General features: G+C 41.3%; 1 protein-coding gene across 2 annotated transcripts in view; it reads left to right on the forward strand.

The window, feature by feature from the left end:
* The window catches only part of CMTM8 (CKLF like MARVEL transmembrane domain containing 8), a 131,392-nt gene that overhangs the window by 22,214 nt on the left and 89,270 nt on the right, over nucleotides 1–19,908 (forward strand). The window lies entirely within an intron of this gene.

Here is a 19,908-nt window from a genome sequence, read left to right on the forward strand (position 1 = left end):
CCAGCTGTGATTTTTTTTAAGTTTTTTTTTTTCCCCTGTTTTCACATGTTTATATGTTTCTTCTTCAAGTAGACCTTTATAATTTTTTTCACAGTCACTGCTGGTGCCTCCTTTCCTTTGTTAGATTATATTGGATTTTTATATAACACATAGATTAATTTTGGGAAAATCATTTTATGCTACCCTAGTTCCTAAGAGGGAAACTTTTCGGCTATTTCTTTGTCTCAGGTTATGTCTTAGTATTGATTCTTAAGCTCCTCAAGGTCTTTCCCAGTCTAAAATGCTATGAAGGTTGGATACAGTGGCTCATGCCTGTAACCCCAGCACTTTGGGAGGCCAAAGTCAGAGGATTGCTTTGAGGCCAGGAGTTTGAGACCACACTGAGCAACGTAGCGAGACCATGTCTCTACAAAAAATTTAAAAATGAGCCAGGTGTGGCGGTGCATGACTGTAGTCCCAGACACTTTGGAGGCTGAGGCAGGAGGATTGCCTGGGCGACAGAGTGAGACTGTGTCCATCTCAAAAAAAAAAAAAAGAATAAAAACTAAGAAAACAAAATGCTATGAGTTTTACAATGGAAGTTAATAATACATATCTTGTTTATTGTCATAAAAATGTGTTAAATATTTACTGTGTGCCAGAATCTGTGTCTAGCCCTTAGAATATAGTGGTAAATAGCACCTTTCTATGTTTATTTAAACAAATGATCAATTATAGGAATTAAGACATGTAAAGAAAAATATGCTTAAAAAGATATTAAATTATAGTAGGAAAAACTCAAGTTTTCAAATTTGAGGTGAAATTCAAGAGGCATTTATTTCTTGTAGGCATTTGGTCCTTTATTCACCCCACAGAGAGAGTTAAATCTAAAATTTGACAGGAAAATACCATTTGTTTGTTTGTTTTTGCCAAGATTTATGAGTAGCACTGTTTCTAGGAAGGTACCCGTACTTTTCCTTAGATGAGCACTCTACCATTTAAAGGGTTTTCACGTTCATTATCTCAGTTGATAATAAACCTGTCCTAGGTTGTGGGGAATCCCTCCTTTCTTTCATTTCCATTTCTAGTTGAGCCATGATTTGAGGAAACAGTTCTTAAATAACACATGAATGAGTCAACCACACCCTTGTGGAGTTCAGCGTGAAACAAATGCCATCTGATTGCTTGTCCATCCTCTGTACACACCCATGAGATTCATGGTGCCAGCCTAGTAATATGTCCCTTTCATGGGAAAGTAGAATATTCATTGTCTTAGAGTTCAACTGAAGATGACAATCTGCTGTAGCTGGTTGAAGCCGCAAGGGATTTATTATGCATCATTAGTTGGCTTCCAAAATTTTTGGTAGGGTTGGAGGAGCAGGCTCTAGGCTGAGCTTCCAGGAGCACCTACCGGAATCATACCATGGAACTGGCCTGCCATCAGAAGGAAGGCGAGGAAGCAGGATCTACTCTCATGTCTGCTGGGTCCTGGATGTCCATTGTCCCCATTGCGAGTCATGATATCACATGGCTGCCCCCTGACTTGCCTCTCAACACCACGAAGCAAGGAATGGGACGCTGGGATTTCAGTTTTCTGTGGACTGCCACAGAAAAACAAGTACCTTCTTGGCCATGTCTGCCAGCAGGAACAAAGAGGCATCCAAAGCATGTCCTTTGGGCCATGGTGTTGTCTTTTTCCTTCTAAGTCTAGGATGGGTGTGTCTGCTGAAGCTACATCATTGTGTGGAACCTGAGCTGTGGTCCAGCTTTCCAGCCTCTAGTGAGCAGTAAGGCACACTGCAAGGGGAATGTGGCAGAGGTGAGTGGATCCACATGGAGTATTTACTACATCCACTTCATTGGATTCTACCTGGGTCACTGTGTTGGAGGTGGAAGGCCACCTGTGATTTGTGGTGCTTCTAAAACATTCTAAGGACTTGCCCTATTTCCGTTAAGACACACATTTGATTTCTAGCTATGCACCCTTTGCAACTGACCTGATACTTCCTGAACTTCCATCTGTAATAATGAGAAAGATAATGACGATGTCACATGTTAGTAGAAGATAAAGTGAGCAAAAATACACCAAAGCTCTGTCTCAGAGGTAAATATTAGCTTATTTCTTGGGTTACTGTAGGCTTATTTCTTCCCTTTTTTAATCAGCCGGTCTAGATATTGTACATTAATTCCGCCTGGACTGGGCTGTATTTGGAATGAGTGGTCATATCAGCTTCTAGTGAGTTTTCACACACTCAGCAATGAGCGGGAACATAGAATTTAGCCTCTCTGGTACATACTAGGGTTAGGATTAGGATCATACTTGTAACTAAAGAAAGCTTAAAAGCTATATTAAAAACCACAGAGCAGGGCGGTTCCAAGATGGCCGAATAGGAATAGCTCCAATCTACAGCTCCCAGTGTGAACGATGCAGAAGACGAATGATTTCTGCATTTCCAACTGAGATTGGAAGACAGTAGCGGTTCTCGCAGCACGCAGCTTGAGATCTGAGAACAGACAGACTGCCTCCTCAAGTGGGTTCCTGACCCCTGAGTAGCCTAACTGGGAGGCATCCCCCAGTAGGGGCAGACTGACACCTCACACGGCCGGGTACCCCTCTGAGGCAAAACTTCCAGAGGAACAATCAGGCAGCAACATTTGCTGTTCACCAATATTCACTGTTCTGCAGCCTCCGCTGCTGATACCCAGGCAAACAGGGTCTGGAGTGGACCTCCGGCAAACTCCAACAGACCTGCAGCTGAGGGTCCTGACTGTTAGAAGGAAAACTAACAAACAGAAAGGACATCCACACCAAAACCCCATCTGTATGTCACCATCATCAAAGACCAAAGGTAGATAAAACCACAAAGATGGGGAAAAAAACGAGCAGAAAAACTGAAAATTCTAAAAATCAGAGCGCCTCTCCTCCAAAGGAACGCAGCTCCTCACCAGCAACGGAACAAAGCTGGACCGAGAATGACTTTGACGAGTTGAGAGAAGAAGGCTTCAGACAATCAAACTTCTCCGAGCTAAAGGAGGAAGTTCGAACCCATGGTAAGGAAGTTAAAAACCTTGAAAAAAGATTAGACGAATGGCTAACTAGAATAACCAATGCAGAGAAGTCTTTAAAGGACCTCATGGAGCTGAAAACCACGGCATGAGAACTACGTGACGAATGCACAAGTCTCAGTAGCCGATTCGATCAACTGGAAGAAAGGGTATCAGTGATGGAAGGTCAAATGAATGAAATAAAGCGAGAAGAGAAGTTTAGAGAAAAAAGAATAAAAAGAAACGAACAAAGCCTCCAAGAAATATAGGACTATGTGAAAAGACCAAATCTATGTCTGATTGGTGTACCTGAAAGTGACAAGGAGAATGCAACCAAGTTGGAAAACACTCTGCAGGATATTATCCAGGAGAACTTCCCCAATCTAGCAAGGCAGGCCAACATTCAAATTCAGGAAATACAGAGAACGCCACAAAGATACTCCTTGAGAATAGCAACTCCAAGACACATAATTGTCAGATTCACCAAAGTTGAAATGAAGGAAAAAATGTTAAGGGCAGCCAGAGAGAAAGGTCAGGTTACCCACAAGGGGAAGCCCATCAGACTAACGGCTGATCTCTCAGCAGAAACTCTACAAGCCAGAAGAGAGTGGGGGTCAATATTCAACATTCTTAAAGAAAAGAATTTTTAACCCAGAATTTCATATCCAGCCAACTAAGCTTCATAAGTGAAGGAGAAATAAAATCCTTTACAGACAAGCAAATGCTGAGCGATTTTGTCACCACTAGGCCTGCCCTACAAGAGCTCCTGAAGGAAGCACTAAACGTGGAAAGGAAACCCGTACCAGCCACTGCAAAAACATGCCAAATTGTAAAGACCATCGAGGCTAGGAAGAAACTGCATCAAGTAACCAGCAAAATAACCAGCTAACATCATAATGACAGGATCAAATTCACACATAACAATATTAACCTTAAATGTAAATGGGCTAAATGCTCCAATTAAAAGACACAGACTGGCAAATTGGATCAAGAGTCAAGACCCATCAGTGTGCTGTATTCAGGAAACCCATCTCACATGCAGTGACACACATAGGCTCAAAATAAAGGGATGGAGGAAGATCTACCAAGCAAATGGAAAACAAAAAAAGACAGGTGTTGCAATCCTAGTCTCTGATAAAACAGACTTTAAACCAACAAAGATCAAAAGAGACAAAGAAGGCCATTACATAATGGTAAAGGGATCAATTCAGCAACAAGAGCTAACTATCCTAAATATATATGCACCCAATACAGGAGCACCCAGATTCATAAAGCAAGTCCTTAGAGACCTACAAAGAGACTTAGACACCCACACAATAATAATGGGAGACTTTAACACCCCAATGTCAACATTAGACAGATCAACAAGACACAAAGTTAACAAGGATATCCAGGTATTGAACTCAGCTCTGCACCAAGCGGACCTAATAGACATCTGCAAAACTCTCCGCCCCAAATCAACAGAATATACATTCTTCTCAGCACCACACCTCACTTACTCCAAAATTGACCACATAGTTGGAAGTAAAGCACTCCTCAGCAAATGTAAAAGAACAGAAATTATAACAAACTGTCTCTCAGACCACAGTGCAATCAAACTAGAACTCAGAATTAAGAAACTCACTCAAAACCGCTCAACTACATGGAAACTGAACAACCTGCTCCTGAATGACTACTGGGTACATAATGGAATGAAGGCAGAAATAAAGATATTCTTTGAAACCAACAAGAACAAAGAGACAACATACAAGAATCTCTGGGACACATTTAAAGCAGTGTGTAGAGGGAAATTTATAGCACTAAATGCCCACAAGAGAAAGCAGGAAAGATCTAAAATTGACACCCTAACATCACAATTAAAACAACTAGAGAAGCAAGAGCAAACACATTCAAAAGCTAGCAGAAGGCAAGAAATAACTAAGATCAGAGCAGAACTGAAGGAGATAGAGACACAAAAAACCCTTCAAAAAATCAATGAATCCAGGAGCTGTTTTTTTGAAAAGATCAACAAAATTGATAGACCGCTAGCAAGACTAATAAAGAAGAGAGAAGAATCAAATAGACACAATAAAAAATGATAAAGGGGATATCACCACCGATCCCACAGAAATACAAACTACCATCAGAGAATACTATAAACACCTCTACGCAAATGAACTAGAAAATCTAGAAGAAATGGATAAATTCCTGGACACATACACCCTCCCAAGACCAAACCAGGAAGAAGTTGAATCTCTGAATAGACCAATAACAGGCTCTGAAATTGAGGCAATAATTAATAGCTTACAAACCAAAAAAAGTCCAGGACCAGATGGATTCACAGCTGAATTTTACCAGAGGTACAAAAAGGAGCTGGTACCATTCCTTCTGAAACTATTCCAATCAATAGAAAAAGAGGGAATCCTCCCTAACTCATTTTATGAGGCCAGCATCATCCTGATACCAAAGCCTGGCAGAGACACAACAAAAAAAGAGAATTTTAGACCAATATCCCTGATGAATATCAATGCAAAAATCCTCAATAAAATACTGGCAAACCGAATCCAGCAACACATCAAAAAGCTTATCCACCATGATCAAGTTGGCTTCATCCCTGGGATGCAAGGCTGGTTCAACATATGCAAATCAATAAACATAATCCTGCATCTAAACAGAACCAATGACAAAAACCACATGATTATCTCAATAGATGCAGAAGAGGCCTTTGACAAAATTCAACAGCCCTTCATGCTAAAAACTCTCAATAAATTAGGTATTGATGGGACGTATCTCAAAATAATAAGAGCTATTTATGACAAACCCCAGCCAATATCATACTGAATGGGCAAAAACTGGAAGCATTCCCTTTGAAAACTGGCACAAGACAGGGATGTCCTCTCTCACCACTCCTATTCAACATAGTGTTGGAAGTTCTGGCCAGGGCAATCAGGCAGGAGAAGGAAATAAAGGGTATTCAGTTAGGAAAAGAGGAAGTCAAATTGTCCCTGTTTGCAGATGACATGATTGTATATCTAGAAAACCCCATCATCTCAGCCCAAAATCTCCTTAAGCTGATAAACAACTTCAGCAAAGTCTCAGGATACAAAATCAATGTGCAAAAATCACAGGCATTCTTATACACCAATAACAGACAAACAGAGAGCCAAATCATGAGTGAACTCCCATTCATAATTGCTTCAAAGAGAATAAAATACCTAGGAATCCAACTTACAAGGGATGTGGAAGACCTCTTCAAGGAGAACTGCAAACCACTGCTCAACAAAATAAAAGAGGATACAAACAAATGGAAGAACATTCCCTGCCCATGGATAGGAAGAATCAATATCGTGAAAATAGCCATACTGCCCAAGGTAATTTATAGATTCCATGCCATCCCCATCAAGCTACCAATGACTTTCTTCGCAGAACTGGAAAAAACTACTTTAAAGTTCATATGGGACCAAAAAAGAGCCCGCATTGCCAAGTCAATCCTAAGCCAAAAGAACAAAGCTGGAGGCATCACACTACCTGACTTCAAACTATCCTACAAGCCTACAGTAACCAAAACAGCATGGTACTGGTACCAAAACAGAGATATAGACCAATGGAACAGAACAGAGCCCTCAGAAATAATGCCACACATCTACAACTATCTGATCTTTGACAAACCTGACAAAAACAAGAAATGGGGAAAGGATTCCCTATTTAATAAATGGTGCTGGGAAAACTGACTAGCCATATGTAGAAAGCTGAAACGAGACCCCTTCCTTACACCTTATACAAAAATTCATTAAAAATGGATTAAAGACTTAAATGTTAGACCTAAAACCATAAAAACCCTAGAAGAAAACCTAGGCAATACCATTCAGGACATAGGCATGGGCAAGGACTTCATGTCTAAAACACCAAAAGCAATGGCAACAAAAGCCAAAATTCACAAATGGGATCTAATTAAACTAAAGAGCTTCTGCACAGCAAAAGAAACTACCATCAGAGTGAACAGGCAACCCACAAAATGGGAGAAAATTTTTGCAATCTGCTCACCTAACAAAGGGCTAATATCCAGAATCTACAATGAACTCAAACAAATTTACAAGAAAAAAACAAACAACCCCATCAAAAAGTGGGCGAAGGATATGAACAGACACTTCTCAAAAGAAGACATTTATGCAGTCAAAAGACACATGAAAAAATGCTCATCATCACTGGCCATCAGAGAAATGCAAATCAAAACCATAATGAGATACCATCTCACACCAGTTAGAATGGCGATCATTAAAAAGTCAGGAAACAACAGGTGCTGGAGAGGATGTGGAGAAATAGGAACACTTTTATACTGTTGGTGGGACTGTAAACTGGTTCAACCATTGTAGAAGTCAGTGTGGCGATTCTTCAAGGATCTAGAACTAGAAATACCATTTGACCCAGCCATCCCATTACTGGGTATATACCCAAAGGATTATAAATCATGCTGCTATAAAGACACATGCACAGGTATGTTTATTGCGGCACTATTCACAATAGCAAAGACTTGGAACCAACCCAAATGTCCAACAATGATAGACTGGATTAAGAAAATGTGGCACATATACACCATGGAATACTATGCAGCTATAAAAAATGATGAGTTCAGGTCCTTTGTAGGGACATGGATGAAGCTGGAAACCATCATTCTCAGCAAACCCTCGCAAGGACAAAAAACCAAACACCACATGTTCTCACTCATAGGTGGGAATTGAACAGTGAGAACACTTGGACACAGGAAGGGGAACATCACACCCCAGGGCCTGTTGTGGGGTAGGGGGAGCAGGGAGGGATAGCATTAGGAGATATACCCAATGTAAATGATGAGTTAATGGATGCAGCACACCAACATGGCCCATGTATACATATGTAACAAACCTGCACGTTGTGCACATGTACCCTAGAACTTAAAGTATATATAAAAAAAAAATACAGAGACCTGCTTATTTGGACTTTGAACATGACGAGTTCATTTAGTCTACGTAAATGATTAGTAGAATGATCTAGACACCATCATGAGTGATTCCAGCGTTGTAGGCAGAGTGGGAAGATTCCACTGATTTATGTTCCTATAGACTTTATTGAAAGAAGTCCTAAAAAGCTATGGGGTGGTCAGTTTTCCAGAAGTCTGAGTTTAATGACCTGTGTTGGAAAACATGCAAAGCTCTGATCTCATTCCTTATCTTGCCTTGCCCTTTCCTTCGTCTATTCAAAATTATAACAGGTGCCGCTTTCTGGGGGGAAAATAGGGATCTTTATTGTGCGTTTATAACCTGCCTTGTTTCCAGAAAGGGCTTCAGGTAGGACAGAAATCTTTAAATTTAGGTTTTAAAGGATGCAACAAGAAATCTACATCAATCAATAACTGAAAAGCATCAAATATCACTTTGTTTGAAGCACTAAACACTGAGCAGGCTTGAAGGGATATTCTCAGATAAGTCACTTTAGAGACAGAAAGCAGTTGTGTTGCCTGACACTTCACAGCAGTCTCAGAGTAAACAATATTGAGGACTTGTCAGCTAATCTCCCTTCAACTTTAGTTTTAGAGGGGAGAAATGTCTGTGTGCTTTGAAGCTCTGACCTTCTTCTGTTCTCAGGGAATTTCCTCAGGGAGAGAGATGTTTGAAGAGATCTATAACAGGTATATTTAATATTCTACTAGCTTATACTTTGGAAATTATGTCTAAGATTCCTTTTAATTGTGACATGAATATTGAGCAGTTTTCATTTTCATTCACTTTTCACATCATGAACTAATGTTCATACCTCCCTGGGAAGCTAATGTCAGATTTTTAAACTTCCTTTTATGTGATTAGGTTGCTTTTGTGAAAGGTGGAAGACCAAAGCTCAGTTAACTAGGTCACTGGTTACTACCAGGCTAGTTTAGCGGCTAGCCTGTGGAACAAGAGCTCAGATGGGAGCTGACGCTTTTGTTTCCAATCTCCCAAGGTATGAAAAAGGTCAGTCCACAAGAGTTAGGTTGCAAATTTACATAACTGAGAAGTGGGGAGATGTCTTCTGCATGCCCCCAGAACTAAGATTCCTTCTTTGTTTCACTAAAACTTTTTTGTGTAAAATATCATACAGTACTAAAACCTATATACAATTTATTTGTTTTAAGAGATGGGATCTTGCTCTGTTGCCGAGGGCTGGAGTGCAGTGGCATGATCATAGTTCACTCTAAACTTGAACTCCTGGACTCAAGCAATCCTCCTGTCTCAGCCTCCTGAGTAGCTAGGACTACAGGCTTGCACTACCATGCCTGGCTAATTTTTTTTTTTTTGAGACGGGGGTCTCACTGTGTTACCCAGGCTGGTCTCAAACTCCTATACTCAAGTAATCTCCTGCCTCGGCCTCTCAAAGTGTTGGGATTACAGGCATGAGCCACTGTACCAAGCTACCTGGCTAATTAAAAAAAATTTTTTTTTGTGGAGATAGGGTCTCACTGTGTTGCCCAGGCTGGTCTCAAACTCTGGGCCTCAAGCAATCCTCCTGCCTTGGCCTCCCAAAGCTCTGATATTGTAGATGTAAGCCACTGTGCCTGGCCTAGAATTTAAATCATGATCGAACAAGTAACCATATGCAGCCACTGAGGTTAAGAAATAGAACATTACCACCATTGTGAAAGTCAGTGTGGTGATTCCTCAGGGATCTAGAACTGGAAATACCATTTGACCCAGCCATCCCATTACTGGTTATATACCCAAAGGAGTATAAATCATGCTACTATAAAGACACATGCACATATATGTTTATTGCAGCACTATTCACAATAGCAAAGACTTGGAACCAACCCAAATGTCCAACAATGATAGACTGGATTAAGAAAATGTGGCACATAGACACCGTGGAATACTATGCGGCCATAAAAAATGATGAGTTCATGTCCTTTGTAGGGACATGGATGAAGCTGTAAATCATCATTCTCAGTAAACTATCGCAAGGACAAAAAACCAAACACCACATGTTCTCACTCATAGGTGGGAATTGAACAGTGAGAACACTTGGACACAGGAAGGGGAACGTCACACCCCAGGGCCTGTTGTGGGGTGGGGGGAGCGGGGAGGGATAGCATTAGGAGATATACCTAATGTAAATGACGAGTTAGTGGGTGCAGCACACCAACATGGCACATGTATACTTATATAACTAAACTGCACGTTGTGCACATGTACCCTAAAACTTAAAGTATAATAATAAAAAATAATAATAACATTACCCACACCCCAGAAACCATCCTTAAATGCTCTCTTAGACATTATTTTTCCAAATTCCCCAAAGGTCACTACTACTATCCTAACTTCTACTAAAATGATTGATTTTGCCTATTTTTATTTTTATGTAAATAAAATCATACAGAAAAAAGGTAAAAAGGAAATAGAACATTACCATATTTTAGAGGTCCCTTGTAGCCTCTGCCCTCTTCTGCAGAGGTAACCACTATCCTGTTTTTTTATTTGTTTGTTTGAGACAGAGTTTCGCTCTTGTTGCCCAGGCTGGAGTGCAATGGCGTGATCTCAGCTCACCACAACCTCTGCCTCCTGGCTTCAAGCGATTCTCCTGCCTCAGCCTCCTGAGTAGCTGGGATTATAGGCATGCGCCACCACGCCCGGTAATTTTGTATTCGTAGTGGAGATGGGATTTCTCCATGTTGGTCAGGCTGGTCTCATCGACCTCGGGTGACCCGCCTGCCTAGGCCTCCCAAAGTGCTGGGATTATAGGCATGAGCCACCACGCCCAGCTGCATTCTGTATTCTATAAAGTTCAAAATTTTCCAAATATTGTTTACCTTGTCTCATTTTGCACCTTACAGAATATGGAATCACATGGGATTTCCTTCTCTGACTTGCTTCCTCCATTCATCATTGAGTGTTTTTTCCATATTGACATAGGTAGCTGTTGTTCCTTAACTTTTAAAGTTTTACCATATTTTATTTTATGAACGTGCCATAATTTGCCCCTTCTAGGTTGATGGCCTCCTGGATTGCCATCTTTTGAACTGATTAAATTTTCCTGTTTGTGTTTCTCATTCTCTTTCTTCTGTTTGTTTGGAAGCTATGCTGTATTCTTTTAGTAGATCTTTAGCTGTCTTAACATGCATACTTAGTCTATTATACAGGCTAAAATTAAACAGTATTTTTATCCTGCTCCTAAACAAATAGAAAGACCTCAGAACTCTAAATCAAATAAAATTCTTCATAATTTATCGTATTTTCTTGTTGTTTAGTGTTAGCTACTTTTCCACCTACAGATTAGGCATTCTAATTGTTTTACATAGTCAACAATTTAGCTTTACTCACAACCCACATAGTTGCCTGATGTCTTTCTTTGCTCATTGTTCCTTCTTACACCTCACACCTATTTTTGTCAGGAAATCTTTTTCTTCCTCATTCTTGAAAGATAATTATACAAGTTATAGAATTCTAAGTTGGCAGTTATTTTTGTCTCAGTGCATTTGAAAGTATCATTCTTCTATCTTACTGGTCTCCATGGTTGTTGTCGATGTTGGCAGTCAAAATTGCAGATTGCCATTCTTTTTTTAAATTTAGCTACTTTAGCTTTAAAATTTTTTTTGTCTTTGTATACAGCAACTTCATTATGATATGTCTAGCTAAGGTTTTCTTTTTGTTTATCCTTGGGTTTGGTTGAGATTCTTAGATCTAATTACTACTCTTTCAACAAATAATGGAAAATTATCAGCCATTATCTCTTAAAACATTGGGAATATTGTCTTTCCCATTTTATTTCATCTACTTCTAAAACTCTAATTAAATGTGTGTTAGATCCTTAGACTCTATCTTCCATGTCTTTTAAACTGATAATTTTCAACTCTGGGTTCCTGGGCTGCATTTTAGTTATTTATATAACTTCAATTTTATTAATTCTTTTTTTTAGCTGTTTAATCTATCATTGGATTTTGAATTTCAATTCTCTTACATTTCTAGAAATTCTTGAACTTTTCCAGATCTACTGTGTTCTTTATGGCCTACATAGACTCAGACCCAACCCAAATGAGAGAATACGTGTGGCTATAAATTGAAAGGGAGATCTTTTCACCCTCCACTCATTGCCAAGATTGAGATACTCAAGTTAATTTGCTGCTCCCTCTGGACACTGAGTTAATTTCTTGTCCATCCTCACATTGAAGGGATGGCCTTTTAAGATCCCAGCTTTACATGGGTGGTTTCCTGTTAGACTTTCACCTTAAATGGGCCCTTTGCTTTGTCTCCCACCACCCTGTACCTAGATGAAAGCTTGACAAAGGATTTGGGTAGATATTTCTCCAAAGATATACAGACAGCCAATAAGCACATGAAAAGATGCTAAACATCATTAGTCTTTAGAGAAATACAATCCAAAATCACAATGAGATACCGCTTCACACCTATAAGGATGGGTATAATTGAAAAGACAGTAACAAGTATTGGCAAGGTTGTGGAGAAATTGGAACAAATGTGTGTGTGTGTGTGTGTGTGTGTGTGTGTGTGTGTGTGTGTGTGTGTGTGTGTACGTGCCCAGGCTGGTCTCAATCTCCTGGGCTCAAGTGATTCGCCCATCTCAGCCTCCCAAAGTGCTGGGATTACAGATGTGAGCCACCGTGCCCAGCTAAAACATTTTTAAACATGTTGCTGAGCTGGCATGAAAAGAAAGTATCCCAAGATATGTGTGTGTGTACCACACACACATATATATATATATACATACACACACATGCTTTCTCAAGGTCATAAATGTTCATCGCAGCATTATTCATAATAGCCAAAAGGTAGAAACAACTCAATTGCCCACTAACTGATGAATGAATGGATAAACAGAATACGCATACAATGGAAACTTATTTGGCAATAAAAAGAAATAAAATATTGATACATGCTATAGTATTGATGACCCTTGAAAACATTATGCTAAGTGAAAGAAGTCAGACACAAAAGGCCATGTATTGTCAAATTCCATTTATGGGAAATGTCCTGAATAGGCACATGCATAGAAACAGCAAGTAGATGAGTGCGTTAGTGCGTGCTGGGAGAGGGAGGAATGGAGAGCTATTGCTGATAGATATGGAGTTTCTTTTGGGGATGATAAAAATGTTCTGAAATCAGATAGTTGTGGTAGTTACATACCTCTTTGAATAGTCTAAAAATTACTGAATTCTACACTTTAAACGGTGAATTTTATGATGTATGCATTATATCTTGAAGTGGTTTAAAAAAAAGATGGAAGCTGAAGAGTCTTCAAGGTTTAACAAACTCTCAGGGTGGAAACTGGTTTTGGCATTTGGTGACTCCCAGGATTCTTGTTTTATTTAATTTTTGGCTTCTTGGGATATTTTCTTTTCATGCCAGCTCAGCAACATGTTTAAAAATGTTTTAGCTGGGCACGGTGGCTCACATCTGTAATCCCAACACTTTGGGAGGCTGAGATAGGCAATCACTTGGGCCTAGGAGTTTGAGACCAGCCTGGGCAACATGGCGAGACCCGGTCTCTACAAAAATTACAGAAATTAGCCAGGCATGGTGGTGCATGCCTGCGGTCCCAGCTACTTGGGAAGCTGAAGTGGGAGGATTGCTTGAGCCCAGGAGGTTAAGGCTGCAGTGAGTAGTGATCATGCCACTGCACTCCAGCCTGGGTGACAGGGTGAGACCCTGTCTCAAAAAAAAAAATTTCATGTTTTACTCATACTTGTTTCATTTGGGAGGATACCCAGTCTGTCACAGTGCTAGAAATTGAAGTCAGAATTCCTTTAATTTTTTTATTTTAAAAAAGTTCAAGGCGCTAAGAAAAGTTGTAAGGACAGTATAGTGACCTTCCTCATACTTTCACTGTAATTTATCAAATGTAAATATCCTGCTTCATCCTTCCTCCTTCCTGTCTGTCTGCTTCATATTTTATGGAACCAATTGAGAGTAGGTTGCAGACATCACGCTCCTAAATACCCTAGCTATTCCAGCATGCATCTCTAAAGGACAAAAATATTCTCCTGCATAACCACAGTGTAACTATCATTCTCAAATTTTACCAAATTATCCTAATAATGTTCCTTATATTCTTTTTCCCTGTCCAAGATAGAGCACAAGATCACATATTACATATAGTCATCATGTCTCTTTAGTGTCCTTTAGTCTAGAATACTCAGTCTTTGTCTTTCATGACCTTGACAATTTTGAAGAATCCAAGTGAGCTGTTTGGGGAATGCTCTGCAAATTATGTGTGTGTAATGTTTCCTCATGAGTAGATTCAGGTTATGTGTTGTTGGCAGAAATCCCACTGAAGTGATGTTTGTCCTTCTTAGTGCCATACATCAAGGGTCTTGGGATGTCAGTGTATATTGTGATTAGTGAATAAAACTATAATCACTTTTCTTTTTTAAAAGACAGAGTCTCACTCAGTCGCCCTGGCTTGAATGCAGTGGTGCAATCGTGGCTCACTGCAGCCTCAACCTCCCAAGGCTCAAGCAATCCTCCCACCTCAGCCTCCCAAGTAGCTGGGACTACAGGTGTGCACCACCACACCTGGCTAACTTGGGTGTTTGTTTTTTGTATGTGGAGACAGGGTTTTGCCATGTTACTCAGGCTGGTCTCGAACTCCTGAGCTCAAGCAGTCTACCCATCTTGGCCTCCCAAAGTGCTGTTTTTCTGCAAGCTAAATGTGATCTTTTTCTGAGCAGAATGACACAGAATTTGGAGACAAACAGACTTGGCTTTGAGTCTTGGCCCTGCTGCTATTAGCTCTGTGATCTTAAGCGAAATATTTAACATGTTAAAGCATCTGTAAAATATGTCTAATAATACCCACTTCTTAAGATTATTGAAAGAATCAAATGCAAATTCATGTAAATTGTTTAGCACTGGCGCATTGTAAGAACTCATAACTCTTGTTCTGGGGGAGATGATAGTATCCAAATGGCATGGGGGCTGCTCCGTCCCTCAAAGGTATTGGTTAAATCGCTCAGAATCTGTATGAGGAGCACAAAGGCCTCCCATCTCCCATGTACTTCCTTTTTTTTTTTTGGAGACAGAGTCTTGCTGTGTCACCCAGGCTGGAGTGCGATAGTGTGACCACAGCTCACTGCAACCTCCACCTCCAGGGCTCAAGCAATTCTCATGCCTCAGCCTCCAGAGTAACTGGGATTACAGGTGTGCATCACCATGCCTGGCTAATTTTTGTATTTTTAGGAGAGATGGGGTTTTGCTATGTTGGCCAATCTGGTCTTGAACTCCTGGCCTCAAGTGATCTGCCTGCCTCAGCCTCCCAAAGTCTGGGATCACAGGCGTGAGTTACCACTCCTGTGTACTTCAGTTAATTCCCAAAGAGCCCGTATTCTCTTGCCCTTTTCTGCCTTCTCACCCACCTCTTTTATCCTTTGCTGTCATCCATCTCTGGTGTCTGTAAGAAGCTCACTGGTCCCAGTGGTGGGTTGGTTTTAGATGTTGACGAATGACGGGTACAGAGGCTCTTAGAGAATGCAGACTGACCTCCTATTCCATTCTTCTCCCCTTCTGTTTTATCTCCCTTCCCTCCTAGGTTACTCATCCTCCTCCTCTCCAAATCCTTCTCCTTCTGTTGTTCAGGGAAACTCTCTCCAGCTCCTACCTCCAAACTGTGTATCTTAATTCAGTGAGGGTGCTGCAGAGAAGAGACTTCTCACCAAACCAGAAGCAGCTCCCTAGAGGGCAGTGGGCCTTATAAACAGGAACTTCTTTTCCTGTAACATGATTGTTTTTATTCTCATTGTGCAACAGCAATGCCGTGGATATTTCCTTGATGTTTATTTTGACTTGAGAGGATAGCAAGTGGTTTGAACTTGTATGAGAAATACCTTCATGCTGGCACTGCTTGGCTGGTAATTAGAGTAATTGCCTGTGGCTAACCATGGACCTTTGCATGGGTGCTTTACCTGAATCCAGAGGAGAAAGCTGGGCTCAGCTGAAATTGCACCACACAAGATCTTTGTTCTTTGGAGGGGAGTATTAGCTGGGGCCCCAGGCAATGCTGATGCCACTTTGGTTGTTTTCTTGTAACCCGTGTCGTCAGTGGTTCCCACAAAATGAGCTTTGGATGTTGCACCTTCTGTGTCTTCCTTTATGCCACCTCCCACTCCTCCTTCATGAAGCTGTTTGTCTGGATGAACTTGTTTGGTGAGGCTGCCAGACCTTCCATATCAAACTGAGGGATGCCTTTTTCACCTGCTGTTTTCTTGCTTCATGATTCTAATATCTAGCCCTGTTTCCTGAGAAAGTTTTTTTTTTTTTTGAGATGGGGTCTCACTCTGTCGCCCAGGCTAGAGTGCAGCGGCACAATCATAGTGCCCTGCATCCTTGAACTTGGCTCAAGGAATCCTCTTGCCTCGACCTCCCGAGAAGCTGGGACTACAGGCACATCCCACCATCCCCGGCTAAGTTACTAATTTTTTTGTAGAGATTGGGGTCTCACCATGTTGCCCAGGCCAGTCTTGAGCTCCTGGGCTCAAGTAATCCTCCCACCTCAGCCTTCCACGTAGCTGGAGCTACAGGTATGCTCCAACACACCCAGCCCTGAGAAATTATTTAGTCTTGAAAAGGAGAGAAAGGGAGAAGAGAAAGGAACAGAGTTTAATCCTGATAAAGGCTACTGGTGTCCAGGGAGGCCCTACATGGTGAGGCTGTGGGCAAGTAAGGCCCCATGGTGGTTGCTGCTGCTGACTTAGAGGCTTTGTCTGTGCATTTTCCAAGGATTCTCTCTTTGTCTTTCTTTCTTTTCTTATTTTCCTTTTTTTTTTCTTTTTTTGTTGAGACGGAGCCTCACTATGTTACCCAGGCTAGACTCAAACTCCTGGGCTCAGGTGATCCTCCTGCCTCAACCTCCCAAGTAGCTGGGATTACAGGTGTGTGCCACCACATCTGGCTTATTCTCCAGGGAATGGGACTGCATTTGAGGGTGATGAGAGTTTGCGGGAACTGTGTTGTGTTGTCCAAACTCAAAGGACTCTATTACCCGAAGTTATGTTACTTGTTCCAATTAAGTCTTTATTTTGGAGAGGCCTGTGGACCAGAAATGATACCGGGCCCCAGACCAGTTGTGTTGGCCTATTCTGATTTTCTGTGTTGAAAATCAGAATTAGTTGCCAGTAAGTAAATATCAGATATTATAAGAAAATCTAGATTTCCATGATCTCTTGGAAAATTGGACAAATGCACAATACTGAGCCCATAGTTCCTCATGGCAGTAATCCTTTGGAGCCAAGAAGTGGCTGCCCTCTGCATGTAAGAGTGTTGGTCAAGATGCATGTTTGACTGTTGTAACAAAGACCAGAACAAGTGGCTTAAACAAGGTAGAAACTTGTTTTTCTGTCATGACAGTCAAAGCACTAATTGCCCAGGGCAGACATGATAGCTCCGTGGTGTCAGAGTCACTGCCCACTTCTGTCTTGGTTTTCCCTGTTCTCTGCAGTGGGTTCCATCTTCTGGTCCAAGATACTGCTTCATTTCCCACCATCCTGTCTGCTCCAGCCTTCAGTAGGATGGAGAAGTAGAGGATCCCTTTCTTCAAGATCCAACCTGGAAGTTACATATCATTTCCTCTGGCATCCTGTTGGTCAGAATGTACAGCATGGCCACATCTGACTGCAGATGAAGCTGGGGAAATGTGGTCCTCATCTACGTGGCCATGTGAATAGTTAAAACCCACTTCTTACTAAAGGCAGAAGGTGAGAGCGGATGGTATGGACAAACTATATTCTGTGCTGTGAGGGGCCTTGCGGTCACCTATTTGCTGCTATTCTCAGCTCTCTCCAGTCTTCCCGTAATTGAGGTCAAGAGTCATTGTCATTTATTGCCTTGTAACTGATGTGTTTCACTCATTTATGTTACCTGCTTGGTCCCTGTAGGCATTTGAGTTTGCATTCTCAGCTGTGCCCTGATCATCTCTTTCAACACACCTCCATGCTTTTATATTTGTTGCTGCCTCTGTTTAGAATTACCTGGCCTCCCTTTCAGGCCTGGCAAACTCCTTCTCAGGATAACGCAGCCCCATGCTTCCCTTCCCAAACTGAGTTATCTCTGTTAACCATCCTAATACATAAGCTGCCAATTTTACATAATACCTTTTAGTTTACTTACCTTTATATACTTGATGCCCAGAACAGCACTGGGTACATAACAGACTAAGGGTCAGTCCCGTTTACTGAGTGTTCATTCAGAGAAAGACACTTCCTAGAACTTAAAAGCATTTTTAATATCTAACAGTGAAATAGTGTATTAGTCACAGCCTGTACAGCTGTAGATGATGGAAACTTGGCTAAATTGGCTTCCATGACAACAGAAAGGAGGAGCACTTACTGGCTCGTGTATCTGACAAGCTGAGCTATGTGTCAAGCCTCAGGTATGGCTGGAACCAGGAGTTCAATAGATAGCAGGACTCAGTCTCTCTTCTCAGTGTCTTGGCTGTGCTTTCTTCTGAATAAACTTCATTCTTAGAAAGAGTTTCTCTGCATGATGACAAAGATGCCACCCACGGTTCTGTATTTTTCTTATAGTTAGTGAATTTTTAAGAAACCCAAAATCTATTTCTTCATAGTGGTAACCAAGCACTTTGTAGTGGCCACCAATCAGGACGAAGTCCCTGATTGACCTAGCTCAGGTCACATGGCCATTCTCAGTCCAGTCAATGTGGCCAGGCATAAGTGAGGGGGGAGAATAGGGTCTGGAAGCAGGGAACCTAAGGCTGATTCACGCTGATTTCCTAGAATGGAATTAAAAGGAGAACCCCAACTTTCCATGCCCAAGTAACAAAAGGATCATAGGCTACTTCCTTTGCACCCCCACCCACTTTTTCTTCGTGGCAGATGGAAAATGGAAAGTACTCTGATTGGTCCCCTCCTGCAACCAATCAGACTGGTCGTGGGCCTAGTCTTCATTTGCATAGGGGTATAACTTTGTAACTTCACTTCAGCCTTTGATTGGTTGCCTTCCACAATCAATCAGACTGGTCATGGGCCACTACTTTATTTACATAGGCTGTAACCAGGTAACCAGTGAGAAACCTCTAGAAGGTATTTAAACCCCAGAAAATTCCATAACCAGCATGCTTGAGCCCACTCCCACACTGTGGAGTGTGCTTTCGTTTCAAAAATCTGTAGTTTCATTGCTTCATTTGTGTGTTTTGTCCAATTCTTTGCTCAAAGTGCCAAGAACCTGGATGACTCACAGTCAAGACCTGTCACTGGTAACATAAGTACTCTGGCCATACCTGGGTCATCTGTCTACTTCTGGTACCTGGGGTGGAGTCGACCCTACTCAAATTACATTGAAGGAAAGGTAGGTCTCCAACACAAGAGAAAATAGGCAAAAAACAAAACAAAACAAAAAAAAAACAATTATATTTGGAACTACCTTTGTCTCATTTTATAAATAAAGCAGCTGAGGGTGAAAGAGATTATAGTGACCTAAGGTCACAACCAGGAAGCGGCAGAAGTGGGATTCACACCAGATCTTCCTGACTCTAAATGGTAGACTGTTAATTCAGTGCACCCAACTATTTCTGAAGGGAGTTATCCTGGAACTCCCCAACCCCCATCTCTGCATGGGGACAATCCTGAGGTTTGATGCTCCTGTGTATGACTATTAGTATGTAGAGATACCTTGTAGGCCCACCATGGCAGGATTTTGTGTAGGAGCACATGTTTAGCTGTAAGCTCTGTTTTCCCTGGTACCTCTCTAGTGGCTACACTGTACCTGAAAATATTTCTCTTACCCATCAAAAGAACTCTTTACATTAATAAAAGTTGGAAGAGTCAGGCAGCTGGATTCATCTCTTCTCTTGGAACATTTTGATGAATTTAGCACATGCATTCGCATCAAGGGGTGGCGTTGCTTGCAAGGGAGCAAAAACTGGTTCTTGGGGGTA

Source organism: Gorilla gorilla, chromosome 2 (genome assembly GCF_029281585.2).
Source record: "Gorilla gorilla gorilla isolate KB3781 chromosome 2, NHGRI_mGorGor1-v2.1_pri, whole genome shotgun sequence".
NCBI classification, from domain to species: Eukaryota; Metazoa; Chordata; class Mammalia; order Primates; family Hominidae; genus Gorilla; species Gorilla gorilla.